This window comes from Echinops telfairi, unplaced genomic scaffold, assembly GCF_000313985.2.
Source record: "Echinops telfairi isolate 266 unplaced genomic scaffold, ASM31398v2 ScPeMD7_7469;HRSCAF=8507_0, whole genome shotgun sequence".
NCBI lineage: Eukaryota > Metazoa > Chordata > Mammalia > Afrosoricida > Tenrecidae > Echinops > Echinops telfairi.
In genome coordinates, this window is record NW_022111372.1 from 57,835,200 (window position 1) to 57,844,164 (window position 8,965).

An 8,965-nucleotide genomic window follows, 5' to 3' on the forward strand; every position below is an offset into this window, starting at 1 on the left:
ACGCATGCAGAAAAGTTCCAATAAATGTGCCATTGGAATTCCAAAAAGAGAAGAGGAAAAATGAGCTTCAAAAAGACGGGTGAAGATGGTTCTTACATCAAGCCTCAGATTTAAGAATCCTACAAACTCTATTCCGGGTAAACACTAAGAAAACCACACCCAGGGAACGTCCTGGTCAGAGTGCTGAAAATCTTCAGTAAGAGACAAGAAAACCAGACTGTGACTGAAGCCTCTTGCTGGTAAGAATGCGCAGAACAAGGGAAAGTAAAAGGATGGAAAACAAACCATCAGGAAGACAAATCAAGAAAAGGGGCATGGCTCTCTTAACATCAGATAAAAGAGGTAAGATGTTTTGCTGGAGATACAAGGGCAGTTCCCATGACAGAAAAGGGTCTATTTGCTACATTAGTGCCCTGGTGGTGTATGGGTTACTTGTTGGGCTGCTAACCTCACCGTCGGCAGTTCAAACCCGTCAGCCCCTCTTCAGGAGGAAGGGGAGGCTATCTACTCCCATAAGGATTTACAACCTCAGAGATCCACAGGGCAGTTCCACCGAGGATTGAAATTGGCTTGATGATAGTGAGCCAGTCAAGTTTGTGTTTGGTAAGATAGCTTGAAAATATATGAAAGGTAAAGACTGACAGAAATAAAGGAAAGGGTAGGCAGAGTCACATCGTTTTAGAGTTTAAAATGTCTCTCCGTAACAGACAAAATGAACAGACAAAGTCAATACAAGTATAGAAGATCTGTACCCCATAATCAACAAACTTGGCTTCCTTGCCATGTACAGGGCACTGTTCTCAAGAGTCGCGGAGGCAGTACGCAAATGGTTGAACTACTTGGCTAGTAATGGAAAGGTTGGCAGCCCACCCAGACGCCCCTTGAAGAAATGCCTGATAATTGCTTTTGCAAAAACTCAGCCGTGGAAAGGGTATGCGCAGGGCTCTGTTCTGGCACACAGGGGTTACCATGAGTCAGAGCTGACTCTAGGACAAGTGGTTGTTACCCAGGCATCAGAGGGTACAACACCTTCTTTTCCATGCACATAGCATATTTCCCAAAATGGATCAGCTTCTGGGCCATCAAATCAGTCTCAGCAGAGTTTGGAGAACTGTAATTATTCACAGTGTTTTCTGTCTGAGAAATTAATAGCAAAAAACCGACCCCCAAACTAGAAACTCCCCAAATGCTTGCAGATTAAGCACTATCTCTCTTCAGTAAGCCGTGTATCAAAGAAGAAATCCTGGTGGAAGTCAGAAGCTATTTTTAACTAAATGATAATGAAAATATGACACATCAAAATGTGTGGGCTGTTGTCCCAGCTGTACCCAGAGGGAACTGTAAAAGAGCACGACATACCAGAGCTGTAACCATGTACAGGACAAGGATCTCTGCCACTGGATGCCGTTTCCTCTTGCAATCATCTTGCTAGTGTTTCCAGTGGGCTCATTTGTAATGTTGCCTAAGTCTGTTGGCTATATTAGAGACTATATTAGTGAAGGTATGCTGGCAGTTGAAAATGTAACCCTTTCTCTCCTTTGGAACAGGGTTGATTTGTTTTCAACTCCCTCCATACAATCAGTGGTAAAGATCCTTCTCAAAACCTGTCCGGAGTGAGAGGGAAGAAGCAAGTCCCATTGGTGCATACCGTATGTTATGCTCTTGCAGCTAAGCATGGAGGTGAGACATAAACCCACTCCACACACAAGCTCATCAGCTCAGAATTGTATAAACCTGACGATGAGTCCCAGGAGTGCGGAGTTGAGTCTGGATAAAGATTTTCTGAGTGTTCTAGACATTTTCCCCCCCAGTCTTCTTGGTTCAATAAAACTCAAATCATGTTTTGCTCCAAGCGTTTGTTCTCTTAATCTTGAAGCCCTCCTGCCCCATTTAAGCAAAATTGAATTTATACATTTCTCATTCATTTACACCTCACTCCTGAAAATGTTCCACACACACACACACACACACACACACAAATCCCAAAACCCAGAGTCAAGAAAAATCTCTCTGTGTGATTACTATTTCCATTAGAGGGAGAATTTTCAATACCAAATGCCTGGAAATTCTTCAGTCTATAATGGTTTTCCCTTCTCTGGCCTTTCTCCCCAAATGAGATCTCCTGTGGTCTCCTGGTGGACATATGGGCTGGGTTGTGTGCCTAGGAGAGTGCCAACCACCCCTTGTAAGTTCTTGAGAGCAATGGTGGTAGTAGAATGTAACACCACTATGATGCTAAACATGATGAGCACAGTATTGTTGACTTGTACATACATGTGTATGTATACACATGTACAATACACACACACATATAGATACATATGTACACATACATGCACACGTATATATACCATGGTTATAAGGAGTCACGGTGGCATAGTGGTTACGAGTTTGGCTACGATCCATAAGGTCAGCAGTTCAAAATCAGCAGCTGCTCCGAGAGAAAAAGTTGGGGCTTTCTACTCCTGTAAAGAGGTACAGTCTTGGAAACACACAGGGCAGTTTGACCTTGCCCTAGAAGGTCACTATGAGTTGGCACTCAATGGCCGTGAGTTTACCATAATCCCACTTTTCAAAGTTCACAAATTCAGCCACACAGATTGGTACATGGGTCACAATGCAGTCCTGGAACTGCACTCTGTAGAGGGTTCATGGCTGTGACCTTTGGGAAGCAGATCACTAGGTCTGCCTTCCTTCCAGGTGGGTTCAAAGCCCCCACCTGTCAGCTGGGACTTGAGCACCACCCAGTGACTCCCTTGTAGACAGTGTAACATTCACACATTTTCCTCAAGTTTGAAAAAAACATGGTACCTTCAGGAAAGACGCTGTGAGCCATCCAGGTGGTGGAAGTGAGGGAGAGGTGACATCCTAAATAATGTTCTAGGGCATGGAACACATCAGGGACTCTCATGAGTCCTCTTCCCGTAAACAAAATGTGTGTCCAAGTCATTTAGTCCCTGGCCAGAGTTCAAAACAGACGTATCCAATTCTTGTTGTCACTTCTCCGTGGCAGATAACAATCGCTGTGAGTCAGGATTGAGTCATGGCAGTGGGTTTCAGTACAGAGGCCAGGTCGGTGGTTCAAACCCACCGGCCACTGCACCAGAGAAAGATGAGGGGGTCTGCTCCTGTAAAGATACGCAGCACAGCCTCAGAACCCTAGCTAGAGTGGTGATAAGTAGGAGCCAGCTCGCTGGCAGTGGGTTTGGTTTGGTTTTGCCTGGAAAGAATGCCCCAGGAGAAGAACTTTTGGTGATTTCCACAGCAAGCCCCTTGGCCTTCACAGATCTGCGGTGCAAGAAGCCCACAGGCCATTGACAGCCGGCCTGTCCCCAGCCAGCATTGTGCAGCAGCTGGAACATCACAGGTACATCCCCTTCGAAGCCTGCTGGAGCCCACCTTGAAGTACCAGCATGTAGGGACTGCCAGCCCGAGTGCGGGGGCTCACCTCAGCTGGAAGAGAGGTCACGGCTGTGCAGGGCAAGGGCTCTGGGATATCTCTGAAGGAATGTAGGGGGCTATTCCTCTGCCGGACAGAGGAGGGGCCCATGCCTGCCGCACACAGTGAATGTCTACATCCGCTCCCTTAAAGGGTGGGGGTGCTCGAGCCCACCCAAAGGTGGCTCAGAAGAAAGGCATGGCCATCTATTTTTTTTTTAACAACAACAACAACAACAAAATCGGGCACTGAAAACTCCTTGGAGCACAGTTCCACTCCGATGCTCACGGGTGTCCCCGCGGCCGAGTTGCCTTGAAGGCACCTGTGGTTGTTTGGTTTGCGTTTCCTGGAGGAGCTGAGATGACCACTCATTGCAGTCCAGGAGGAAGAGGAGGAGGGTAAAGCAACGCCTCAGGTGCGACAGTTGTGTCATTTTAAGACGGAGCAATGACAGTTCAGAGAGCAGCCCCAGGCATAACACACCACGCCACCCGAGCTCTTTGAAGTGAGGGAAGACCCAAACTCCTGGCCACCCAGTCGATTCTGACTCACAGCAATCCTCAAGGACAGGACAGACCTGCCCCCATGGCTCTCGGAGACTGGGTCTCTTCCTGGGACTAGAAGCCCCATCTTTCTGCTGGAACGGCTGGGGATTTCCAATGCTGACGTTGTGGGTAGCAGCCCGGCGGGTTACCACTGCACCGCCAGGAAAGGGACAGTAAAATGCTACCTGCATAGGACTTGGCTCAGGTGAGCAGAGACTTTTCTCATAATGCTCTACACAAAGTTCTCGTGAGGTGCAGACAACCTGCCTTTTGAGCTAGAGTAGTTCACTGCTATCCAGATAATGGGCAACCAGTGAAGTGATAGCTTCCAGGTAGAGGGCTTGCTCTGGGTACAGATTTGGAAAGTGGTGCTCAGGAGCCGCCACTGAGACCCAGCTTCATCACACCACTGCTGCTATTTTAGAGGAGCTGCTGTATGTTTTTGCTCCAGGAGCCCTGGTGGCATAGTGGTTTATGTGTCAGGCTGCTAACCACAAGGCCAATCGTTCAAAACCAGTAGCCATCCTGCAGAAGAAAGATGAGGTTTTCTCCGCCTGTCAAGAGTTACAGTCTTGGAACCCCACAGGAGCAGATCTACTCTGTCCTTATAGGGTCACTATGGGTCAGAATCCATTCAATAGCAGTGAGCTGGGCTTTGGTGTATGTGTGGAGTCCCTCAGTGGTGCCGAAGGTTAACACCCTTGCAGTTAACTGGAAGGGATACGCATAGCCAGAGGTGCCTTGGAAGAAAGGCCTGGAGGTCTACTTCCCTCAAATTCACCATTGGATATTCTATGGAGCACAGTTCTACTCTGCCACATGCGGGATTCTTGTGAGTCGGAATCAATTCTATAGCATTGGTTTTGGTTTTTCTGGCATATGTTTATGCCAATGTCGTGTGCTAACACTCCTCAAACCAGTCTTATGGGATTGGTTTAACCCCTGGGATCCCATCTAATAACTCGTCTTTTGAGGTTAGTGTGAAGATAGGTTCTGTGCAGTGCATCTCAACAAACTATCACAAGCAGGGAATTCATGGCGCCTGGCCGGGCGAGCGTCCTCCACCCAGACTCAGTATCAACGCTTCCTCGAACTAAGTGCCTGGTCTGGTGGGCTCAGAGAGCATGCTAATGGCTTTGGAATTGATCTAATCATCTCACAGTCCCTAGCAGGCATATGGTTATTAGACTCATTTGAGCTATAATCATACCTACTCACTGGGTAGCTTTGTGTCTAAAGGAGTCCAGATGGATGGAAGTGCTAGGCACATAGTAGGTGCTCTGCAAGTGCCTCTGTTGAGCAGCACCCAATTGCCAGTTCGGTTGGCCATTAGCTGGCTGAAGTGGCGATTATCATTGTCTATGTGTTTCAGTGGACATCCGCAGACCTGAGACTCGGGATGAAAGAGCATGCGGCAGCAGGTCTGCAGGCAGCCACAGAAAGGGCCATCCACACCATAACGGACAGTCCTGGAGCACAATTCCTGCCTCTGCTCCCCCAGTTATTACGTGGCTCCATGTCCTCTGCCCTCAATAACTCAGACAGTGTGGGTGCGTGTATGTGTGGTGGTGGGGGGGGCGGGGTTGTTGCTCTGGTCCGTTTCTTAGCTGGAGAAGGGAATTGGCCGTTACCCTCGCCTGGAACGAGAACTGCCAAACGCAAAGACCATGGCCAGTTCATCTAAGAATCCGCGCCTGTCTGCCCGCGGCGGGGAGAGGATGGCAAGGTGGCCTCCTCTCTAAGACCCAGCGTGGAAGCCTCTTAACTGTGCACTTAATAAATGAAACCTCGGCAGACACACCTTGAATTATTAATGACGTTATTCAGCTTTGATTGTTTTCTTCTTTTGGGGAAAGGTTATTCACTCAAATGCCTTTGATTAGACTGTCCGATACATCACAATTGGGCATATTTTATGTGCAACTTTATGGTGATAATAGTTCTGTCTCATTTAGAAGCAAATCAGACATTATGAAGTTCGTGATTTATTCATGTATTGATTTCTATAAATGTCAGCGCATCTCACATCCCGTCAACGAGCCCGCGGCGATCGGTGGAGGGCCAATAAAAATGTAAAATGAAACCGTCATAAAAAGGAAGCTCCTGGCTGCTCCAAAGCCCTGCTGCCTCTCTGCAGAGTTTCAGGATCTGGATCAAGACCACGGGGGTGGGCGCCCCACAAAGGAGATGGTTGCTGCCCCAGGAGGAGGAGGCTGTGTTTGGGGGAGTGGGCTCTGCTGAGGCCCACCCTGTGTGGTATGAAATGAAAAACAAGAGCTGAAGCATGGGACCTGGGGTGGGCGTGGGGCTCCAGACCCCAAATCCCAGAGAAAGAGGTGGGTAAGGAATAGTTCTCTGTCAGAATCACCCCCCACCCCAAACCTGCCTTCTCCCTGCTGAGGACCACTACCACCCATCTGTCACCTGACGCTCTGTGCGGACTTGCACGGACTCCGTTGCTGGAAGCTATGCCACCATGTTTCTAACCGCACAGGGCTCACCCGCGGTGGACAGGTGTCAGCAGAACTCCCAGACTAAGACAGGCTAGGAAGAAAATATTGCCAACGAAAACACAACAGAATGCCGTCTGATGTGGTGTGGGATGATGACCCCCTGCGGGAGCAGAGCGATGGACTTGAAGCCGGTGCCGACCGGGCAGTGTTTTCTTCTGTTGTGCAAGCGGTTGCCACGGGAGAGACTGACTTGATGGCCACCAACAGCCACCCACCAGGATGCTGCAGAGGACCTTTCAGGATAAAGCCTAGCTTCTCCAGCTGGCAGTGAGGAGTGGACCCCGGGAGAGCAGTCAGCCTGCCAGTATGATTTCTCACAGTGCCTGACCCGAGTCCTCTGCACAGGGTCTACTCGCAGGAGAAACCAATCTTGGCTATTGACCATCATCTGGGTAGCCGTTTACCCTGCTTCTGAGCAGGGCTACCTCCTCTGAGCAACTCCCGATGCACTTACTGTCTAACAATTTCTCAGCAGGTTTCAAAGCTACCTTTTGGTGTTGCAGTTTTCATGTACATAGAGTGCGCCTTTTGTTTTGTTTTGTTTTCATATCCAACTCCTTCCAGGATGTCTGATATGCACTTTGCTCTCAGTATGTGCTTAGTAAACACTCAGTATTTACAAAAAGTGTGTAGAACTACAAGGAGCTAAATATCTAATAATGTAAAGCCTCAAGACAGTTGCCAAGGGGCGATTTGGAGAGTATTTGGCTGTTTGTCTGAATGTTCAGTTCAGAAATTGCAATCAGGCAACCCACAGAATACAGTACGATCTCCTGTCTCTTCAATGTGAATTGTGATAATATTTAAGTCAGATTAGTCCACATAAACTTACGGATTTTTGTTGTTGGTAGGTCCGTTCCGATCTAGAGCAACCCTATACACAACCGAATGAAACCCTACCCAATCCGTCCTGCGCCATCCTCACAATGGTTGCTATGTGTGAGCCCATTGCAGCAGCCCCTGTGTCAGACCATCTTGTTGAGGGTCTTCCTCTTTTCCGCTGCCCCACCACTTTACCACCCACGATGTCCTTCTCCAGGGACTGGTCTCTCCTGTCAACATGTCCAAAGTACGTGAGACAACGTCTCACCAAACTTGCCTCTAAAGAGCACTCTGGCTGTACTTCTTCCTAGACAGGTTTGTTTGAAACCTGTTTATTGAGTGACCCTGTTGGTATTTGAAATACCAGTGATCGAGCTTCCAGCATCACAACAACATACAAGTAACTAAAGTGTGACATACTGGTGGGTTTTTGGTTTCTCTTTAGAAAGTTGAAGTTATGGCCGCACAGAAACCACAGTTCCAAATGCAACATGTGATTGGCGTATAAGAGCAGCTGCCCACTTTCAATGGGGCACATGCTCTTTAGTAAACTACAGACCCCACCTCTCTTTATCGCCTCCCTTTCACTGAGACCAGAGGACTGTGTTCTTTCTCATTGCTCATTTACACCATCTGCCTGGGATTCCCTCTTTAAGAGACCCTCTCTCTTGTCTCACTTCATGTTTTGTCAGAAGACTTTTGTGCATACTGTGATGGTCTAGAAACATGATAAGGGTTTCGTTTTATTGGATCTCAAGCAACACAGAGGAGACAGACTGTCCTCTGATTAGAGAGAAACTCTGTCTAGAAGCAGAACCCTGAGGTGTGCACTTCTGTGTGGCAAACCTCACACATGTCAAGAATGGAGCCCACTGGCTCACAGGACCATTTGAACCTTAGGATTTATAAAGCACTGTTCACAGCCATAGTCCCTATGAGGTATTTCCATCTTAGGGTGTTCATAAAAATGCTGCTCAGACAGAAGAGGTGACATTTTCTGAGCACTACCTGTGCTCAGAGGTCTGACAGAGGCTACTTCCATCACTTCATTTAATCCTTTAATGGCTTTGATTTTTAATAGTTTTATTGACACATTCTTCACATAGACAATTTAATCACCCAATCATAATAAGTCTTGTGCAATCATCACCCAATCAATTTCAGAATATTTCCTTCTAGTACTCATTATTGTTAGCTCCCCATGTCCCACGATCCTCCCCTGCCATACCCCTAGGCAATGATCAATCTAGTTACTGTCTCTACAGATCTACCTATTCTGGATTTCATATACAGAAAATCATGCAAAACACAAACAGGAAGCAAACCACAACCACCCTATCCCTCCCCACCAAAAACAAAGCAAAACTAAACTAACAACAATGACCAGGCAAAACATAGAAAAACCTTAATAGAAAAGAACACAGAAAATATTAAAAACTGAAACAACTTTAAAATTGGTCAAAGGGACATCAAATGATAAGGTGTTACATTTCAGCCTACCTACATCTGCCATAATAAACTTTGCTCTCTGTCTGATAGCAAGGCTGTTCACATGCCTGGACTATGGTCAGAGGAGATTCAATGAAGGCTTAATCCATATGTATTAGTCTGGGTACTTTGGAGAAACAAATCCACAGCAACTCATG

General features: G+C 47.3%; 1 protein-coding gene across 1 annotated transcript in view; it reads right to left on the reverse strand.

Annotated features, from left to right (window-relative positions):
- Positions 1-8,965, reverse strand: part of KCNIP1 (potassium voltage-gated channel interacting protein 1) — a 333,470-nt gene that overhangs the window by 57,216 nt on the left and 267,289 nt on the right. The gene's annotated exons all lie outside the window — the stretch shown is intronic.